The sequence below is a fragment of the Prinia subflava genome, chromosome 19, assembly GCF_021018805.1.
Source record: "Prinia subflava isolate CZ2003 ecotype Zambia chromosome 19, Cam_Psub_1.2, whole genome shotgun sequence".
Taxonomy (NCBI): domain Eukaryota; kingdom Metazoa; phylum Chordata; class Aves; order Passeriformes; family Cisticolidae; genus Prinia; species Prinia subflava.
The window spans coordinates 13,336,480-13,353,621 of NC_086265.1; the positions used below are offsets into that span (position 1 = coordinate 13,336,480).

The 17,142-nt window shown below is 48.1% G+C and overlaps 1 long non-coding RNA gene across 1 annotated transcript; it reads right to left on the reverse strand.

Annotated features, from left to right (window-relative positions):
• Positions 1 to 1,921: 1,921 nt before the first annotated feature.
• LOC134560285 (uncharacterized) lies at positions 1,922 to 15,440 on the reverse strand. Its single transcript, XR_010082703.1, has 3 exons — positions 14,963 to 15,440; positions 8,908 to 9,032; positions 1,922 to 2,522 (listed from the first exon to the last, which is right to left on the reverse strand). It is a non-coding gene; the product is annotated as an uncharacterized LOC134560285 (long non-coding RNA).
• Between the last annotated feature and the right edge of the window lie 1,702 nt (positions 15,441 to 17,142).

Genomic DNA, 17,142 nt, shown 5'->3' on the forward strand with positions numbered 1-17,142 from the left:
TTAAAGCTCCCCTCCTCGGATGCAGGTTTGGGGACAGTTCTCTCTTCAGAGAGAACCCCACAGAACAGCCCCACCTCACTCAGAGCTCCTTCACACTTTACTTCACTCAGGCAAGATGTTCTACCCCTTGAATTCCACCCAACAGTTCATTCCTCAAAAGATGCTAATTACTGCTGATTGGTTTATTAGCTTGCTGCCAAGAATCCATAATTTTCCTAGGAAAGGCAGTACTAGGCAGATTCTGCAGGGCTTAACCCTTCATGCTGTGCAGTGTGAACACTCTGAGAGCCTCTGTGGCACTGCTGACCACGGGTTACACCCACAAACCATCAGCACCCAAACTCAGGATGTCAGAGACAGCTCTGCTGGCTGCCCTGAAGAGCAATGAATGTTCAGCTCAGATTTGGATTTTCCATTTCCCTTCAAGGCTGTGCATATCCCAAGCTGAGTGTCCTGCAAATACTCACTTTATAAAGACCTGTGAGTACCCACATTCCACATTTCCAGCAAAATCCATGTCCCTGTGTTCTGCTTTCCCAGATGGGCTGCAGCTCCACAGAGGGATCCCTGGGAGCACTGCCTGGGACTGACTGTCCCCAGATATTTTCTCTACAGACCTTTTCCTTTGCTGCTTTCCCTGGTCGAAGGAACCTCTGGATGGACTGGGCCATGAATGGATCTGCCAGGAGCCCTGTCCTGCCAGTTCCCAACTCTTCAACAATTATGACCCTGCTCACTGTGCCTTCCTTGCCTGCTGCCCTCTATTCTTCTCAAGGACAGTGATTCTCCTCCTTTCCTATCTCTATCCATCCCAGCTTTCCTTCCCTCCTCCTCAGCCTTCTAGCACACAGCATCACCAGCTCCACACCCTCCCAGCCCAACCTCTGTCTCAGCCCCACCAGCCAGGTCCCTGCTTTCCATGCTCAGAGATGGGGCAGTGCAATGGGCAGAAGTTCTCGGATTTCTGGGAATACAGTGGCAGGAGTGCAGTGTGTGTCCTGCTGTGGCTCCTGTCTCATGTACCCAGCCACACAAAGGCCCCTGAAAGGCTACACCAGGTTCTCTGGTTTCATCCAGGATACTTCCAGTGCTTGTTCCCAGAGCCCTGGGTCTGTATGGTGTCTCCTCTGAGGTGTTCAGCAGCTCCAAGCCCTGTAGTATCACCAGAGAGGCACTGTGGCAACAAGGTGAACTGGCTGCAGCATCACCTATGCTGAAGGAAGGCACTCCCATCACCCCAGCTTGATCCATTCCATCTCCTCTTTCTGGCTGAACAGTGGAAATCTTGCTTCCAGACAGGAAAAAGCTTCTTCTCAGAAGTGTTCAGATGGTTTCAATGGGTTTCTGTTTGGTTGCAAAGATCTTTTTTATTTTCTTTTGAACATCCAAGAGATCAAACTCAACTTCCACCTTGCACGGGGCTGCTTGGCCAAGGTTTGCTCTTGTGCTCCTGCATGAGAACCAATTATTTTCACTGCCTGAGGTCTCCCAGGAGCTCATCCCCTGCAGGGGGCAATGCCTTGGCTTTGAATCTTGAATCTTTATCTTTTCATTAATTTTTTGGTAGCAGCCCTGACCTCCCCTGGCTGTGTGTACCTGTCCCTCAGATTCGTTGGTGTACAGTTTATCTCTCCTGGATCATGGACATCTTAACCCCTGCAATTCCTCATTTTCCAGCATGTGCCTACTCCCTCTGTGCTCCCTAGGGTGCAATCCCCCACTGGGTAATTGCAACCTGTTTTTTTTTTCCAGATAGTGACCTTGCATCCAGCGCGATTGTGCTGGACCTTGTCTGATTGCATGTCCCGAGCCCAGCCAGGCAGATTGATTGCCAACTATTTACTTCAGCCATTCACTCTTCATTATTCACAGTGTGAGATTCATCCCAAAAATGAGGGAACTGGCTGGAATTGCTCTTTATTGGTTTTATTCTTTGATCATGTTCTGAGGCTTTTATAAACAGGAGGAGGGAAATTACAGGTGTATCACAATAGCCACACAAACATATCGTGCATCAATTTATTTTAGTGAAGACATGCTTTCTGGAGCTGATTCAAAAATTAGACTGGAAAAAGCTCTGTGATCTCCCTTTCTCTTTTTCCCCATTTTCATAGCTGATGGTAATTTTCTTATAGCAAACAAATACCTCATGTGAGAAATCTCCAACTGATGAACACTTGGGTATTTTGAAGATTTTTATGTTTATGAAGAAAAAAACTTTCTAGTGAAAAGCAGATCCAGAATACTCTGATCTCACTTGGAGTGTCACTGCCCCTTACCTTCCACCTGCCAACACAGAGGTAACAACTGAGCCCTGTTGAGTCTTCCAGCTCCTGCTGCCTGTCACCTCCATCAGCTTCTCATTTATTGGCTTTGTCTGACAACATAGAGAAGTTCCAAAAACTTTCCCATTCAAAAATAAGGTACCTCAGGGGCTGATTCACATCCAAGAGCAAATCTGAGGAGGTACCTTCATCCATCAGCTGGCCAAGGGTGGAATGATTGGGCTCTTCAGGCAATTCCTAGGAAACAAGCAGGGAGGGGAGTGTTCAATTAGCAGCACTCCTGAGCCCACTGAGTGGCTATGCTGGTCTGTGCTGATTGAATCCAGGCACAAGTGTGAGGAACAGATATCCTCTCTCCCAAGGAACTGTGGCCAAATTGATTCAATATTCACTCAGCAAAACTCCTTCCAAAAATCCCTTTTCTTCCAAGAGAAGCCACTTTTCAAAGTGATGTGAATGAGGGGTTCAGTTTAAATCCCCAGCACACTTAGATGCCTTTGCAGTCATCAGCTACCACTGTTCTTCACTTAAATCATGCTGAGCACAACTCAGAAACGCCAGAGCAATGGATGGTAAAGCTGAATTGTGCATCTGTAGTGCACAAGCCCAGTGGGACAGGAATTTATAGGCATAATGAGAATATCCAATTAGCAGTGTTAACACTAACATATTTGGGAAAGGACATTACTGTACCTCCTACCACAGGCTGAGCCAGTTTGTAACTGCTGGAGACTGAGGTGGGAGGAGTCCTAGAGATGCTCTGCAGGGTTGCTCTGCCAGTGCAGGAGCTGCTCTGCCAGGCAGGAGACACTGCTCCAGGCAGTCTGGAGCCTGGCCATCCCCAGGTACACTCCCAGCCTTGGGTGACAGGAGTGTCTGCCAGAATGTGGAGCTCATTTTGCTGTATTCAATTTATATTTTTATAGTTTTCACCATTTGATTTCATTTAGCTTTTACTGACAAGGTTTCAATAAAAGTTTGTAAGTTACACCAATAAAATGCACTTTAATAAAGGCTCTGTCCAAAGCTTGATGAATCTTTGTGCAGCGCTTCCTCTCAGAAGCCAACACCTCTGCCTGGGATTTGCAGTGGTTTCGGGGAGAACCTCTGGTTGCACTGAAGGTCTTGTAGGAGGCAGGAAGTGCTCCTGCCAGCACCCTCATCTTCACTCTGCTCTTCCCTGTGCCTCAGTGCTCAGCTGGAATTACTCAGAATATCCTCAAGTTTGCTCTTCCCTCCTGCCTGAGTGCCAGCAAAAGCTTCATCAGCTGGACAGAGAGTAATTTCTCCTAAAAGCCATGAATTTCCTGTCTTGAGGACTGACAAAGATCATTCTCCTTGGACACCCTGGCACCAGATTCCCCACTGGAAAGGGCATAAGAAGGACAATGATGCCACCCCAGCCAGTTCAGCTGGTGCTGCCCAGCCCTGGGTGTTGGCAGAAGGGAGCAGCAGGTCACTCTTATCTCACATGAAGGATATTTGAGGCCAGGTGCCCTGAGACACTTGATCTCTACACACTGAGCCTGGCGGTGTTCTCACCCATGGATGGCCCTGGCCAAGCCCTGGGTGGCCAAGGAGGAGATTTCCTTGTCCCTACATCACAGCACACTGCTTGGGACCACAACAAAGCTGGTGCCCTGCAAGACATCTGACAGAGGTGTCCAGATGTGTTTTCCATTTCTTGCCCTGTGTGGGACAGCTCTGCCCTGTTGTGGAAACCCAGAGCTGGGTGTCTTGGGGCTCTGGTGACAGCAGTGTCCTGCATCAAATCAACTTCCCTCACCTCGTGCTGTTTTTGTATCACAGGAGCATTAGTGTGGGAAAAGACCTCCAACATCATCAAGTCCAGCCTTTGAAGTCCAGTCCATGTCCCTGATCTTTCCATGTCCCCAAAGGCAGATGGAGAGCACTCTTTGGGTGTGCCTGATGCTGTGTCAGAGGAAGGATGTTTTTGTATCATGTTCTCTGCAGCAGAGCAAGCAGCACTCGTGCTTAGCAAATAGATTAACACCTTTGTTTACTCATGAGACATTTATGATGAATTTCAGTTGTGTTTAAAAAAAAACAGACAAACAGTAAACTGAGCATGAATAACGATTTAGATGAAGTGTTCGAAGTCTTTCCTTCTACAAATGCACAGAATTTGAATCACCAGGAAGGAGCAGGATATGTTTTTATGTGCTGATATAGCATAAATCCCAGGAGCCCCACGAGGCTGCCTGCATGTTGAGAGGAGTGACTGGTGGAAATGGCTCTGGTGATCCCAGTGATCCCTGTGAACTCTGTGTTCTCCTGGCACCACCAAGCACGATGACAGGTGACAGAGAGGTTTGCCCATAGCTGTGTTGGTGTGGTTGTTAATACATGGATGGATGTCAGCCCTCATTTTCCCCAGCAGCCCAAAGGGGGGTTGCAGCTCCAGGAGTTTAACAAGTGTTTGAAGCACTTGTCCAAACAAGCAGATGAGTCCTGCCTGCCCCCCGTGGTGCCTTGGAGTGTGAGTGACAACAAGGACACTGAAGGATGGATTCACAATGTAAGTGCCCTTCCCTGAGGACTTTGGATCATGATAAATGCACTGTAAAATCCAACCCTCATGCCCTGGAACTTGCCATACAGACACACTTGGGGTCAGAACTTCAACTTCAGAGGGAGAAACCACTTCAGATTGAAAGGAAGAAATTTGTGGATGATGGAAATATTTAATGCAACCAATCCTTAAACATACAAAATGAAATTCCCTCCAGAGTCTTACTAAGCCATTGATCACAGCACAGCAGAGGGACCAGACAACCCTCCCAGCTCTGTCCTCTGCAGCTGTGGGTGAGGGGACTACTCCAGGCAAAGGAACATCACTCCTGTTCCCAGGAGAGCACCTCATCCATCCTGTCTTTAAAACAGTGGGACACAGAGCCTGGGAAAGACAAGTGCTTCTCAATATATTTGCATTTCTGTTGCATCTCCCTCTTACTGGAGGATCTGATTTATACATTTGTTCCTTTTCAACCAGCAGACAGTGTAAGCAACATTCAAACATGCTCCTCCAAGGCTGGAGAATCCCCAGCACTCTTGTGATGTACTTTTGGATGGGACAATATTTAGATATTAAGAAACAGCTGCTGCTTCTCTGATCAGAAATATCCACAATCCCTGTTAGTCCTCAAGACAGGAAATTCATGGCTTTTAGGAGAAATTACACTCTGTGTCCAGCTGATGAAGCTTTTGCCTGGCACTCAGGCAGGAGGGAAGAGCAAACTTGAGGATATTCTGAGTAATTCCAGCTGAGCACTGAGGCACAGGGAAGAGCAGAGTGAAGATGAGGGTGCTGGCAGGAGCACTTCCTGCCTCCTACAAGACCTTCAGTGCAACCAGAGGTTCTCCCCCAAACCACTGCAAATCCCAGGCAGAGGGGTTGGCTTCTGAGAGGAAGAGCTGCAGAACATTCCCCAGGCTTTGGGCAGAGCTTTTATGAAAGTTGGTTTTATTTTGTGCAAATTATTAACTTCAGTTGAAACTTTCTCAGTAAAAACCTTAATGAACCTCAAATTGTAAAAATAATAAAAATCTTAATTGAAGACAGCAAAATGAGCTTTGCATTGGAACATAAACCCCAACAAGGAGCTGTGTGCATTTATAGCTCTCAGCTCACACAGGTACACAGATTTAAAGGCACTGAGGGCCCCTTTGGCCACACTACTCCCAAGCATGCAGGTTCTGGGTTTCCAGCTCTTAGGCTGGGGTTTAAGTGAGGACAGAAGTCAGTGCTTGACTGTGCAGGCTTGAAGAGGAGCAGCTGCTGTGAGGTGGGGAGAGAAATGCCAGGGGCTGGAATCAGGGTGCACCAGGGGTTACCAGCCTGGGAGCTCTCATCCAAAGTGTTGCAATCTCCATGGAGTGTGAAATGTCTCACTTTGGAAAGTATAAGCCATGAAACCCTGAGGTAGCTGGAAGTTGAGGGCACAGTTTGAAGAAAGCTTTTTTTCTACTGTTCTGTTCCTTTTGCTATTTGTCTACATTAAAGATGTTCAGTTTCTTAACCCCTGTGGCATCATCAGCTTCAGCAGGAGGAAGTCCTAAGGCCAGGAGGGAGGGAATAAATTTGGATGTGTCAGAGAGATTATCATCTGTGGTCATCTTCAACCTTGGGCTGTAGGTAACATTTTGGTGAGGAAAGGAAAGCTGACAAAGACAGCAAGGAACAGAGGGAGTGACATGAAAGGGAGCTGGAAGATGTCAGAGTGGTTAATGGACAGAAAGTTCTAATAGTTTATAAAAATAACAGCCTGAAGCTCAATTTCTCCTCGGAGCTGTTATTTGGAGCACAGAACACTGAAAGAAAAGGCAATAAAACTCAGATCAGAAAGCCTGAGTTCCCATTCACCCAGTATGGCAGCAGTGGCTGGGCCCTGGGCTCAGACTGCGGCCAAGGAGTCACTTTGCAGTATGGCATGTGTTCCATCCCAGTCCGGCTCACTGCAGCTCCAGGTCTGCTCCAGCCAGGGGAGTGTGGAGAAAATCCAGGGGCGGGAACGATGGAGTGCCCGAAAAATAAAACTCTAATGGGGGAAATAACAAATGCAGAGACTGCATGGTCTGAAGAGCAGCATCCAAACACCCAGGGGCGTGGCTAATTTAACAATATATAAGGTTACCTGATGGCAGGGGTCCAATCCTGAATGCGGGGTAGGGACATGACTTTATATGTGAAAGGACCCAAACCAACAGAGAACCAGAACTAGTGACATGACCTATTTTGGAATGATGCCATTAGCATCCTAATTTCCATCCATCCCGCCTCCCATGGTCTCAGGTTTATGGTTTCTGCATAAGCTACCTGGGCTGAGCTATTATCCATCCCAGTTAGCTCAGTTCCCACAGTGTTCCAACTGGGAGAGGTCCTTCCAGCACTGAGACAGCCCCTTCCAGCGCTGAGTTCTGGGCACCTGAGGGGCACTAGCAGCAATAAGAACTTCAGACTCCAGCACAGGAACCTTGAATAATGGAACCTTATCCATGAGCCTTGGGATATCTCCTCCCTGATGATGTCGGGGGAAGACTCTCAATCCCTTGGACATTTCCTCTGGTGCACAAGGCACCAGGGTTCCCTGAAGACCTTTTAACCAAACATCCATGTCACAGTGCAGCCTGTGACAGCAAGGACAAGAACTCAAGCAATTCTGGAAGGTTTCTTGCTATTCATTGTCACATTAGTGTCCAGCTGGAGCTTGCTTCCTTTGCTGCAACAGCAGAACTTGTCTCTTGAGGGAACTTTTCACTCTCATGGGCTTCAATTTACCCCAGAATCATAGAGTCACAGAATGGTTTGGGTTGGAAAGGACCTTAAGGCCCATCTCATTCCACCCCCTGCCATGGGCAGGGACACCTTCCACTATCCCAGGCTGCTCCAAGCCCTGTCCAGCCTGGCCTTGGACACTGCCAGGGATCCAAGGGCAGCCACAGCTGCTCTGGGCACCCTGTGCCAGGCCCTCCCCACTCTCACAGGCAAAAATTCCTTCCTAACATCCCATCCATCCCTGTCGTCTGGCAGTGGGAGGCCATTCCCTGTATCCTGTCCCTCCATCCCTTGTCCCCTGTCCCTCTCCAGCTCTCCTGGAGCCTCTTTAGGCCCTGGCAGGGACTCTGAGGTTTCCCTTGAGCCTTCTCCAGGTGAACACCCCCAGCTCTCCCAGCCTGGCTCCATTGACCTGGATCAAGAGAAGTGGTGGTCATGTACCTCAAGGCCATGGTCAAGTACCTCTACAGGCTCCTGGAAAGCAAGAGCTTGACAAGTTCTTGCCCAAGTTCCAAGGGAGATGCTGACCTCTGAAGGCAGATGCACACAAAGCAGTGTCTGTTCTGCTGAGCATCACCCAGGAGTGTCATTCCAAATGGCTCCATCCGACCCTGCCAGCTGTCTAGGTAAAGGCATTCCCTAACATGATCTCAGAGCATGGAACAGAAGGCACTCCAGAAAAAGAATAGGTTGGTCTGAAAACTCAGCAGTGGTTTTGGTTAGAATTATTTATGGGACGCTAAAGGAACAATTATTCCAGACAAACTCCTAAATATATTCTTTCCACTGTCAAAGCAACAGGCCATTTTTCAAGAGGAGGTGCTTAATGTTTAGGAAAGAAGGATGTTGGCTGCAAAGCATTTTCAGTCAAAGATGGAAAGGTCTGTCCCTAATGAGGACAAACACTCATGTCACTCCTCTTTAACATCTTCATCAACTTGCCAGACAATGTTCAGTGCACTTGTGAAGTCCCAGAAACCCTGTGAACAGAGAGACTCTTTGTCATTGTTCCCATGAGCTGGAAAAATTCCAGTTTGGGAAGATGGTCTTCAGCCAGAGCTCAGCAAATCATGTTTGTCTGGACTTCTCTCTGAATTTCTCCTCCTTGCAAACCTTCCCCTGAGGAAAAAATCAGTATTTGCCTTCATTCTCAGCAGCTCCCATCTAGGAGGTGCCTTTAGCCCAGCCCCAGAGAAGCTGTTGCCAAGTGCTCCAACAACCTAGGCTTTTTGTCTCTGAAACAAAGGGAAATGCAGTTATATTGACATGTTTTCACTAGTATTGTCTGCACTGATTATTTGCAGCTTTTAACTGTTTCTTCCTCACCGTGTCTAATTCTTCCATCCAAGAATTCTTCAAGGTCCTTGTCATTGTTGCTGTTCTCTAAGAGACGCCGTGTTCCAGGCCACCTTTCCCCAGGAATTGTATTTCTGCAGTTCTTGTTGGCTCATCTAAACAAAAAAAAAACAAAAACCAAAAAACAGAGATGGAGCACAAGTAACGCAGAGAGAGTGAACACAGCAGCCAACCCCAGCTTCTCCCAGGTACAGCTGGCAGCCTCATGGGCCATCCTGGGCCATCCTGGGCCATCCTGGTCCAGCAACCTCACAGTCCAGGTGGGAGCAACACTCCAGACAGACTCTAAGGCTGAGAAGAGCCCCTGCCTCAGGGCAATGTGATTCCAGAAAGGCATTTGGGAATTGCACAAGACATTTGGAAATGTTTAGAGGAAGAACAAAAGGCAGGGAATGGAAGGCAGTGCATGAGAACCTAGTGCCCCACACACCCTTTTGTATGAAGGGTTCTGAGCAACAGGAGCAGCAGGTGGAACCCAGGAGCTCCTATTTCTCAGTATCAGAAACTAGGGAGACCTGAGATTCAGGGTCAGCTACTAGGAAAGTGTCTAAGCACAGCTGCTGCAGGGATCTGTACAGGATATATGCAAGGATGTAAATTCTCCACTGCTGCTGTTTCATGCTGGTCAGACTCATTTGGGACCTGGGAACAAGGAGCTACAGCTGCTCCACCTGTGTTGGGCTATTGAACAGGGAAACCCCTCACAAACCCAACCTCATGCCTGCATGAAAATTCCTTTTCTTGCTGGTCTTTGCTGTTTCTCCCAGTACAGGATGCAGGAACTGTACTGCTCTTCCAAACTCTCCCAGTTCACATCTGTTGTCTGTCCCAGTGCTGTGGCCTTGGAGTCAGTATTTTGGGGAGTTTAGTCCCCAAGCTGGTGCTGATGTCACTGAGCCTGTTTAGGCTGTGTTGTGACATTAACAGAGAAGAGTTATTGCTATGTACCACTTTCACATGGGAATAATCCAGTATATCCCAGCATTTTTCCTGCTGTACTGTGCTGCAGAACCTGCAGGACTCGATACCACACACAAAGACTGGGAGTGCTCACTGATATTTGGGCACAGCCTCCTGCACAGGAGGAACACCTGCTCAGCCACTTGTACCAGCCATACCATTTATCTCCCCTCCAGCCCTAAAAGCAGTTCCCGATCCTCCAAGAACCGTCTAGAACCTGCCCCATCCTTTTTGCTCCATAGTCCTGCAAGTTATTTCAGGCCATGTTCCTGAGCTCTGATCTAGGATAATAAAGATTCATTTTAGCTTAGTCAAAAGCTAAAATGACTTTGACATTTGACTAAGTCAAAAGTCAAAGTCATAAATATCCACACATACACACTTCACATTCTCTGCAGCCTGAAAGTCCATTGGTTATATCCCTTAACTTATCCCAAATCTGTTCACTCAGACAATTGCACCTGTGCACTTCTCCAAAATCTCCAAACCTGCATTTCCAACAAATTGCTTTGTAAAGTTGCTGTACTTCCTTTGTTCTCTGAGCTTATTCCATTTTCCCTTTACAGGAAAAGTTACAAGAACAGCAGCTGCCTCAGCTAGCTGAAGCCGTCAATAATTTCATCTGCCCCGCAGTTTGTCAAGGATCCATTTCCTTCCCACCATTGTTCTCTTCCAATACTTGTGCAAACACTTCATATCACCATTCCACAATCCTCCAGCAACAGTTTTCTGATTTCATTGTTCCAAGGGGTCACTCTCAGCTGCATTTATACAGCCCATGAGTCTCAGCTGAGGATTCAGTCTGGTCAGTTTTGGTTTTGTGTTGATTTGGCACAGCCTGGCCTTTGATAGCGGGGGAGGGCCACAAAAGTGGCTTCTGTGAGAAGCTTCTGGCAGCTTCCACCATGTCCAACAGAACAAATCTCTGATGGATCTGAAGTTGGACATGCTGTTGGCCCAATTGGAGAGGCTGGTAATGCCTCTGTGATGACATATTTAAGAAGAAGAAGATCAAAATAGTGCCCAGGCAGTTTTTTTCTGGGGTGGTGAGGCGCCGCTGCTGGGGCCATCCCAGCACAGCCCACAACAATGCACTGCCACGGCTGTCACCGTATCAGCACAGCCCGCGGAGAGCCCTGCCCGCCCCGAGCCAGCTGTGCTGTGAGCAGAAAGGGCAGGGCCAGGGGCAGCAGCTTCCCCTTCCCAGTGCCCTGCATGGACAGAGGCGTTCAACAGCGCCAGCGCCACCGTGGCTTCGCTGCCCGTGTGGTGGAGCTGTGGCCACATGGCCAGTGGCAAAAACATGGCAAGCAATTCCTGATGTGGAACCTAGATGAGATCAACCTCTCAGAGCTGCAGGATCCCGCAGGAATCTCTGAATTAGCAGAGCTTGTTGGCAATGGTACCTACGGGCAGCAGTTTTTCTTCTACTCAGAGAAGAGGAGGAAGTGAGCACACGTGAGGGAAAACAACATGGCAACACCAAGGTCAGTGGAGAAGAAAGATGGGCAGGAGATGCTCCAAGTGCCAGAGCCGAGATTCCTCTGCAGGCTGTGGGGAGGACTATGGTGAAACAAACTGCCCCCCTGCAATGCATGAAGTCCGCAGGGGATGCAGAGATCCACTCTCAGCCTGTGAGAGAAGTGCTCACGCTGGAGCAGGTGGATGCTGGAGAAAGCTGTGATCCAGTGGGAGACCTGACTAGAGAGAGAGAGCCCCTGCTCCCAGAGAGAGAGAAGGAGGACCCTTGCTTCCAAACTAGAGCAGCCCGTCCTTAGAGGACTGCACCCCGTGGCCGACTGACTCACACCACTGCAGTTTTGGGGAGACTGTTTGCCCGTGGGAGGGACCCCACGACATAGCAGAGGAAAGACTCCTGCACCTGAGAGAACAGAAGAAGATCTCGAGTGATGAACTAACCCAAACCCCCACGCCCTGTCTCCCTGTGCTGTCATTGAGAAAGAGGGGAAAGATGGGGGGAAAGATGTATTTTAAAGGCTTCTGTTATTTCTCATTATCCCACTCCAACTCTGTTAATAATAAATTACTTTATACCTTTTAATTTGAACCTGTTTTCCCCTTAGAGTGTTTTCTCCCAATCCTTATCTCAACTCATGGGCCCTTTGTTAATTTTTTCCCCTCTCGGTCTGCTTAACTGTAGCAGGAGAGGGCGAGCGAACTACTTTCATGGGTGCCTGGCATTTGGCCAGTGTCAAGCCACAACAGATTTTCATATTCAGAGGATCTTTCTACCACTTCCATGGGACACTCTGCTCTCTCTTCTTTGCTAGGCTGTTTTCAACCCATCTTATGGTCAGCTAAGCTTGGCATAGCCCCAAGATTATCCTTGGCTTTGTACCAAACACAATTGAGCTTAACATGATACACACATCCCTCTTTCCTGACAACGTGTCCCATCACACTGTGCTCAAATCCTTGCCTTTGGGATTTCCCTTGACCACTCACAGAACCTCCTCAACAAGCCTGAATTCAAGCAGTTGCACTGACGTTGCTGGGCTGGAACTGAGATTTCCTGTCATCCCAACTCCATTGCCCCTCCAGAGGAGGGATCGGCAACTTTAAAAGAGCTCCTCCCTTAGGAGAGATCTCCAGATGGTGATGTTTTTGTCCAGCCAGGTACCAGAGGAAACATTGAAGATGCAGTTCTGGTTGTTTTTTTCTTAAAATATGTTTTGTTCTCTGAAAGTACTGAAAATCATTCTGCTGTGTTAATCCTTGGCATTGGAGACGGGGTAGTAACAGATGGATACAAAGTGGATGGGACTTGAAATCCTGTCAGAGAACATCCTTGTCCTTGTCCCAGGTCTCAGCAATGTCCTGCAGTGAATCAAAGCCATTCACTTGCTGTAAGCAAGCTTTTATACTTCCTCAGCTATGCAAATAGTTTATCCACCCTTTTTGTTCTCAGACTTGATGAATTCATCTACTGAATATAAGCATCTAGAACTGAGCCATAGCCTTCCTTTGTAGTGGTTAGAGAGAAAGAAATGTGTTTCTCATTCTAAAAAAGACTTTTAAAATCAAGTGAAACATGCCCTGACAGAGCCAGCTCATTTGCAGGCATTAAGAGGAAGAATCTAATGTTAAGTGAGATGAGTCCAATCTGACATCTCTCACCCTCAGCTATGCCCAGGTGGAAAATGCCAGAGAGAGGACACCCCACCTCTGCCCTTTGCCCTGCCACATTCTCTAGTACAGAAGGTCTGTGTGTTTAGGGATTATTTCCATACTCTGCTCCCCAGTTTTGGCAGAGGAGAGCGTGAATAGAGTTGGGATTCAACCTGGTGTGGTTACTCAGCCCTTTATACACTTTGCTTGTTCAACAGAACTTGGAGGGACAGCTGGGAGACCAGAACTGTATGAAAGCTGTTGCCACAAAAGCCACAGCCACATTCATGTTTGCATTCAGACAGCCTGAGGGGCACTGCAGGAGAAAAGGTGAGGCAGAAGAGCACTCAGGGGAAGCCCTCAGCAGATAAATGCATCCCAGAGCATTTCTCAGAGATGGATTGCAGGGTCATGGGAAGGACAAGTCTCTGTGCTGTTATTTTGTCCTTTTTAAATTTATTTATTTAATTTCCAGAATGGATTTAATGACAACACTATCAAGTTATGTTTTTTCAGAAAGGAGAATACCAGTCTGGTGGGAATAGTAAAGAGCAGTAATGGGCCAAATGGATGTTGGGGCCAGTGTGAGTCCCTGTGGGCTGGCACCATGGGATCCAAGCTCACAGCTTGCCAGGCTAACACCAGCCCAGAACAGCCAAGAGCCCAGGAAATGCTGGAGAGCTGAACAGAAACACCCCTGAGAGCACAGGGACATGTTCCCTGTTTTCTTTCATTAGCTAGGCCTGGATCAATAACCAAATTTCCTACGAGCATGTTTCCTGCTAGGGGCCATGTGGAGCCACATTTGAGCTTTACAGACACTGGGCTCAGGTAAAAGCACCTGCACTGCACATCCAGCAAACACAGCTTCCAGGGTTTTGTGCATTCATGGAGCCAAAATCACAGCCTCCCTATGGTCTTCGGTCTTCCTCAATTTTACTCCAAGAATGCCATCCCAGTTGTGTTTCCTGATAGGAGTAAACAACTTTACTGAAAAAAAACCCTATTTCAGTGTTTCTTCATTTGGCTGGAATGTAATTTATGAAATGTCATCTTCAATGGAGACTCATATCTGGTCAAACAAATCCATTCATTTTCCATCAAAATCAAGCCTGCCAGTACTGGAGAGGATTCAGGGATTACAGCAGATACAAAGGTGGATATTAAGGTAACAGTAAGCTCTAAATTGCAAAAAAGATAAACATCCAACTGGTGCACTTTAGAAGAAGCATGGCCAGAAGGCTGAGGGAAGTTACCTTGGAAGTGTTCAAAAAATATGTGGATGTGGCACTGGGGGACATGAGTTAGTGGTGGCTTTGGTAGTGCTGGGGTAATGGTTGGAATCAGTGACCTCAGAGGACTTTTCCAACCTTAAAAGTGCTGTGGTTCTATGATTCCAGCCTCCCCTCAGAACTCAGGTCCTTGGTCCTAAAGGAGTTTGGAGAAACCTGACAAGGTCCAGCTGTAGCTGCCATGGTAGTCAGAGGCACAAGTCTTGTGGAGAGGGTTGAAGGAGCCAGGCTGTCTAACCAGGGTGTGCTGGTTTTGCATTGATTCACATATGGTGAGGAAAGAGGCCACCCATGGAAGTGATGTTTCTAAGAAAAGCTGTGGCAAAACCAATCAGTGACTAGTTTTGAATATTGACATCTCGTTAGACCACCAGAAAGTTGAACGAGCCTCTGTGATTATGCATGTTAAAAATTGAGAAACCCCGGTGTCTTGGTTTGAAAGATGGGTGTCTGCTAGGGAGGGGCACGACCCCCCTCGGGATGGAGAATTCAAATTCCCTCCCTCCAAATTATTGTAATTTAGAAAATTAAAGGAGCTTTCAGGCAGAGGTATGGAGGTAGGAATAACAGTCCTTTACTAGTGTGTCTAACAAGGCCAATAAACAATAACAACTACAGCATTAATAATAAACAGAACCAAGAACCTCGAGGGGCTTTGGTTTCACAAAGCCCAGGGCAGTCTGATCTCTTGGGACTCCGAGAGCAGCAAGCTGGAGTGGTGGAAAAATCCCGGGCTGGTGCATGAGATGTGACAGAACCTCCCTCGGTGGCAGCTGGAGCGGCAGGGATGTCCCAGCAGGGCAGGGCCACAGAGCGGCAGAAAGCCTCAAAGCAGCACCGAAGGAACAGCGGCAGCAGGACAGGGCCGGCCCCGCAGGGCAGGAGGAGGCGAGCTCAGGGTTCCGGCACACACGAGCAGATGGTGGTTGATTTTCTAAGACTGGACGGGGGGGTAACAGCGAACTCCTGCAGCGAGCAGCAGCCTGGCCGTTCTCTCTCCGATGCCCAGAGCAAGAGAGTGAAGCTGTCTCCAACCCTGTCTTTTACTTCTCCCAAAAACTCGCGTTATCTCTCCTCTCCGAGGGGAACTCCCAGAGACCCAAAACCAATAGGTGTGGCTTGGTGCTGCTATCTCCTTGGGCCACTCCTTTGTTTTAGTCAAGCACTCAGTCGTTAGTCTCTTAGCAACTTATGGGAAAAAATTCTCTAAGTGAAAAAGAAACAAATCTAACCCCCAACACCTGGGAAAAGTTCTCTTTCCTTCCATCCTGGGAAGAGGCAACAAGCAGGCCCGGCGCCCCCTTTGCCGTGGGGCCAGGCCCCTTACCGGGAAGCCTGCCAGGCCTTGTCCCAGGCCGGGGCCAGGCCCAGCGGCTGCTGGGCAGGGGGAGGGGAGGAGAGAAAGCCCCATCCCGGCTGGATGGAGCCCTAGCAGCTGTTAACATCCTGCTGCTAAGCCGCTTTCCCCCTCAGCACAGCCTGCAGGGCCAGGCCAGGCCCCCAGCGGCTGCTGGGCAGAGGAATGGGTGGAAGCCCCCGCCTCGGGCATGCTGCTGCTGAGATCCCAGCCACTTCCCCCACCCTAGCACAGCTTTTGAAGAATCCTCTACTGTAAACATCTCCAGCCGCCGTTACCAAGTCATCTGGCAAGAGAATGTCCCAGCCTGCAAGAGATCATGTGGCCGACACCAGGGGCAGCTCTGCAGCCATGCAGAGTGACCCTGCAGCTGGAATTGAATGCAGCCAGAACCCTGAGATCCTGGCACAGCCCCAGCATGGCCTGAATTTACCACCTTTGGCCACCATCTGGCAGAACCCATCATGACCTCTGCAGGCCCTGGGCAAGAGATTAACTCTTTCCAGAACCCATCATGACCTCTGCAGGCCCTGGGCAAGAGATTAACTCTTTCCAGAACCCATCATGACCTCTGCAGGCCCTGGGCAAGAGATTAACTCTTTCCTTGCACAGATGAAACTTGCAAAACATTGAATCCTCTCTGAGTGTGAGAAAAGGACAGAAAAGGTGTAGAGAGACAAAATGAAGACATTAAGGTCAGTGAAGGAGGAGTCACATCCTAGATGGGAAGAGAACGAGGAGCTGTCTTGATTTTAGGCTGAAATTCTTTTGTAAAGCAATGGTGATGGACTGTGATATACTAGAACATCCCTTTAAGTTGTGGAAGGAAGACATGGATGGGGAGATGAAGAGTGTTCAAATTGCAGATATAGGCAAAGGCATTTGTGTTAAAGCAAATAAATGTTGAAGTAGCTGTGATCTTATGAGAAGATATGAACAGAGAGAGAGGGATGTGATGAAGACGAAGACCTGCCCCAGGAAGAGAAGAAGATCTCTGTTCCCAGAGATAAAAATTATCTCAGAGAGAAATGAACAGAACCTTTGCTTTTGAACCACTCATCTTTAAAATAGTACCCTATGAGTTTACATGGCCCATAATGCAGCTGTGGGAAGGCTGTGTGAAATGGGAGGGACTACATAAAGGCAGATTCCCAGGTGGTTGCTATTTGTGAGAATTGAGGCTTCGAGAGAACTGTTTTTCTTTTGGAGAAGTTTCCATGGCTTGGAAAATGAGACTCCTCTCTCTAAAAGAACTGATGAAAGACTATTTTAAAGGTGGTAAACTGAGCTGGGTTCCAAGTTTTCTCTCTGCATGTTGTCAGTGCGAAAGGAAAGGAGCTTGTGGGGGAGAGGGAGAGGAAGTGTTTTGAAAGTTTTATTCTGATTTTTTTTTTTCTTTCCTCTTGTAGTTAGGTTAATAAAGCCTTCTTTAAACCCTTTAAGTTCTGAGCCTGCTTTTCTTTTCTC